Source organism: Lemur catta, chromosome 3, assembly GCF_020740605.2.
Source record: "Lemur catta isolate mLemCat1 chromosome 3, mLemCat1.pri, whole genome shotgun sequence".
Taxonomy (NCBI): Eukaryota; Metazoa; Chordata; class Mammalia; order Primates; family Lemuridae; genus Lemur; species Lemur catta.
The window spans coordinates 47,532,661-47,537,525 of NC_059130.1; the positions used below are offsets into that span (position 1 = coordinate 47,532,661).

Below are 4,865 nucleotides of genomic sequence, written 5' to 3' on the forward strand. Positions count from 1 at the left end.
CATTTTCTGTTTCTGCTGCCTGAAATGTTCTCTCAGATATTCACAGGGTGGGCTACTTTACTAATATCAGGCTTTTACTAAAAAGTAGCCCCTGTGAGGCCTTTCCTGGCCTCTCTACAATTTCATTACTATGCTCAGTACTTCATAACCCCTTTCCCTTATTTTTGTTCTTTTTTTAAAAAAAAGAAAACTAAATTTTAATTACAAGAGAACTGCAGAACCCAGCAGGACTTTGGAGAAATAAGGTCCCAAGTAACAGGTTTTCCAAGTGGTGCATTTACCTGTGTAAAGCCACGAGCATCCCCTTATGACCAGGCAGTGCACTGAGCAGCCCTGTCCATGGCCTGGGGTGTTCAGACCCAGGGATCCAGGCCCGTGACACTCAGAGGGCTTGGCGGCTGTATCAGTGTGCTAGGGCTGCTGTGCAAAAGAACCACTAACTGGGTGGCTTAAATAACAGAGGTTTATTGTCTCACATTTCTGGGGGCTAGAAGTTCACGACCAAGGTGTTGGCAGGGTTGATTCCTTCTGAGAGCTGTGAGGAAAAAACTGTTCTGTTCCTTCCCTTAGCTTGGAGTGGTTTGCTGGAAATCTTTGGCATTCCTTGGCTTGTGGAAGCATCACCTCATCTCTGCCTTTATTGTCACATGGCATTCTCCCTGTGTGTGCATGTGTCCAAATGTCCCCTTTTTTATAAGGACCTGAGTCACATTGGATTAGGAGCCCATTCTACTCTAGTATGACCTTGTCTTAGCTAACTGCATCTGCAAACACCTAATTTCCAAAGAAGATCACATGCTGAGGTACTGGGGGTTAGGACTGCAACATACAAATTTTGGAGGGACACAGTTTAACCCATAATGGCTGCTGCATTCACATCTCCACAGGGATGTCTGAGGGCAGAACACATAAGTGTGGCCCCAGGGCGACAGACCAGGAACAGTAGGAGGAGATATAGGTAACATAGAGACTGATGTAGCATTAGGAAGAATTCATATACTGGCTCCCTTGAGGGGAAGGGAGTGCCCATCACAGCAAAAGAACAGATACCAGATTACCATATGGCAGGAATTTGTGAAGCAGATTCATGCTAGGAGTGGACCTCTAAAGTCCCTTTCAGCTTTAGAATCTGAAATGACATCAGCTAACAGAGATGCCTGGGTTTATTTGCCAGCTAAGCTAATTTAAAAAGTGTGTTGGTTCAGGACTGTTGGGCTCATGGAATCATTCCACAGGCTCAGCTGCCCTTTGTGGCATCATCCTTGATACCTTTGGTCCTCTGGGTTGACCTGCCTGCTCCCTAAAAGCTGGAAAGTCCATAGAAGCTGTGCACACCTGTATATTTTGCAAATTGGATCAGGTGCAGGATTTGAAACTGTGGGAAGATGCCAGGAAGCAGTCAAAGACCTGCAGTGTGAATTCTTACTTGTGGAAAAAGTGGCTGCAACCTGACCCACCTTCATGCACCTGTGCAGCATAAACAAAGACTTCATTGGTGGAGCTTGGGAGGCTGCGAGAGAGCCCCACAGGTAGACTGTGAGGGTGTGGTACTGCTGCCAGGAGATGGAGAGAAGGGGATCAACTTCAGTGGGCTCTGCTGCTTGGGGTACTTTGCCCCTTCTCAGTTCTTAGGGGCAATGTACAGGCAGGGGCACAGCATCTCAAAAACTGGTGGGTGACCTCATAGATTCCCACAGACTCCTGAGCCTTTTTATCGGTCCTCCTCCTGCAGATTAATGTCACTGAATATTGTACCTGGCTTCACACCCTCAGCAGCAAACCCAGCCTGGGGCTGAAAATCAAGTGGTTTGAGGCCTCAGAACTCAAACTGTGCTATGGTCTTGAACTTCTCACTGTCTGTAGCACTGTAAGATTTGATGCTGCTGCTCAGAATCTCAATGGCGCTGACCTGTATGTGCACCTTGCAATTCAGGACCACGGAGGAGCTGCCATCGCCTTCCTTCAGTGTACTACACTGTCCATCAGCCAGATGAAGTGCCACTTCTCTGAAATCTCACCACAGTTGCCACATTTCATCTTTAGGTACCGCTGGAAGTCTTTGTCCACACATCAGAGGCAGGTGCAGCATGGCTTTGAGTTGTGGTGTGATTTTCCCCATCACAGCCAGGCTTAGCCTGGTTCTGGCTACAGTCACTTAATTATGCTTTATTCTATGTGCTTAACACTAATATACTACATCTCTTATTTTTTATCTTGTTTATTGTATGTCTTCACTGCTGTGGAGATGAGTCCACAGAGGAAACTGTTTTTTATCTGTCCTGTTTTGTCTGTTTCCTTTCCTGCTATGGCACATGCTTACAGTACTTAGAGGAGTGCCTGGCATGTGCTCGGTGCTCAGTACGTTTTTATGAATGAGTACTAAGAGCAGGGCTTGGTGGCTCCTGCCTGGTATGTGTGAACCCTTTAGTTTCTGGGTGTCGATGTTGACTGGGAGGTGGGAAAGTCACCAGGGAGTGGTTTGAGCAGCCATTTTGTGGGTAGGGGCACTTCAGAAGCTTGGAACACCATCTATCCATCAATGGCATGGAAGCACTGGTGAAAGCTGGCCAAATATCAGCTCTGGGGTCTTCAACAATTCCTGGACTTTCTTACCTCTACACCTTTGCTCAGGCCATGCCTTTTATATGATGTGACTGCCCCTTCTCCATAGATGCCTATTAAAATTTTATTTATTTTCAGGATGTAGCTTACAATCAATTTATCTCAAGAAACCTTCTTATACCACCCAAATCAGGATAAATTAAAAATATTTTCCCAGCTTTATTAAGGTATAATTGACAAATTAACATTATTTATATTTATGCTGTACATCATGATGTTTTGATAAATGTATACATTAGGAAATGATTAAATCAAGCTAATTAACACATCCATCACCTCACATACTGATATTTTTGTGGTGAGAACACTTAAGATCTAATTTCTTAACAATTTTTAAGTATGCAGTACATTAATATGAGCTGTAGTCACCATGCTGTACAATAAATCTCCTGAACTTTTTCATCTTTTCTAACCAAAACTTTGTACCCTTTGTACCTACCACAGCATACTATATTGATTAAGGAAGACATTATTCATTTAGGTGTTAATTCAATCATAATGAGTGTATTCACTAAGCAAATATTTCCCAAGTGTTAGGATTATGCCAGGCATTAGACTATATGCCTCATACTCCTGAAGGTTCTTCTCTAAACTGTTTAAAGAAAAAAAAATGAAGCAAAATAGAAACCCTTAACTCATTCTTCACACTTCCCTGTTATCTTCCATGCTCTAGACTAAGTTCACTTTAGGATACACACTCTCTGGAGCAGGAGAATTGTTTTGGGCAAAAAGTCACAAATGACTAGGGCCATTTTGGTTCTCATGTCATTTGGATAGAATAAAACTTTTTTTTTTTGTAAATTCAAATCATTTAGCCTCCAAATTATAAACTATGAGAAACTGAACAAGAATTATTTCTTCTCTCCATATGACAGCTTAGTATTTTATTTGTTATTTATTTATATACACCCCAGTCCACAATTATTTGAAAGAACTTGAGGGAACACTTGAAATATGCATGATAATATAGAAGTAAAACATAAAAATATAATAAGAAAAGATTGAATAGGAAGTTAAAATAAGGAAGAATTAACAAAAAATGCAGGATATGTAGGTGAACACAATTGTTATAATTGAACAGTGATTTTGGCATTGAGTTGCCTAGTTACTCAATGTTTCTTTTCATAATATCCTATAACCCATAAGAACCTAGGATATCTGGGAAAGCTCAGTCCAAGAAAGTTCCCTTCAGGATAGTTCATACAATTTTTTTCTCTTAGGAGTAAATGTATAATTTCTTTGTATATTTTTTATACTTTGGAGACATTTGCCTTGCCATTAAATATATGGAAAAAGTAGAATGTTCTGCAAATAAAATTGCAACAATTACTGTTAACTATTAAGCTACTTATATTAAACAATTTAACTATTTACCTTAAAGGCATACAGTACCTTAAATCTTTGAATGATTTATATCAGTGTATAAGCATTTAGGCTTTTATTAGTTTTTAGTTATAATATGAATAGTTATTTTAGTGAGTCAATATGCAGTCCCTCATTATTTTATATTATACAGTCACATTTGCACAGTTTTCATGGTTGAATGCTTAATTTTCTGGGTCAATATGACTGAATTAAGGGATACTTAGAGAGCTGGTAAAGCATTATTTCTGGGTGTGTCTGTGAGGGTGTTTCCAGAGGAGCCTGGTGTGTGAGTTGGTGGACCGAGAGGCGAAGATCTGCCCTCAATGTGGGCAGGCACCATTCAATTATCTGGGGGCCCAGGTACAACAAAAGCAAAAGAAGTGTGAATTCTCTCTCTCTCTCCTGAAGCTGGGGCACATTTCTCTTGCACTTGGACATCAGAACTCCAGATTCTCTGGCCTTTGGACTCCAGGACTATCACCAGTGGCCCCTGAGCTTCTCAGGCTTTCAGCCTTGGACTGAGAGCTACACCGTTAGCTTCCCAGGTTATGAGGCCTTTCATTTGGACTGAGCCACGCTACCAACCTCCTTGGGTCTCCAGCTTACATATGGCCTATTGTAGGACCTCTCAGCTTCCATAATTTCATGAGCCAATTTTCTAATAAATCTCCTCTCACCTGTCTACCTATCTGTCCATCTTATTGGTTCTGTTTCTCTGGGGAGCCCTGACTAATACAGACTTTAGTACTGAGAGTAGGGACTCTCGACAGTGTTCACATGGTGCTAATTGTGCAAGCAGGCCAAGTGCACAAGCTGTGGAGACGTGGCTGACTCCACCTAGATTTCAGAGGATGCTGCAGAGACCTGCCACAGTGGTG

At 41.8% G+C, this 4,865-nt stretch overlaps 1 pseudogene; it reads right to left on the reverse strand.

Moving 5' to 3' along the window:
- Positions 1-1,584: 1,584 nt before the first annotated feature.
- On the reverse strand, positions 1,585-2,119 carry LOC123634830 (annotated as a pseudogene).
- Between the last annotated feature and the right edge of the window lie 2,746 nt (positions 2,120-4,865).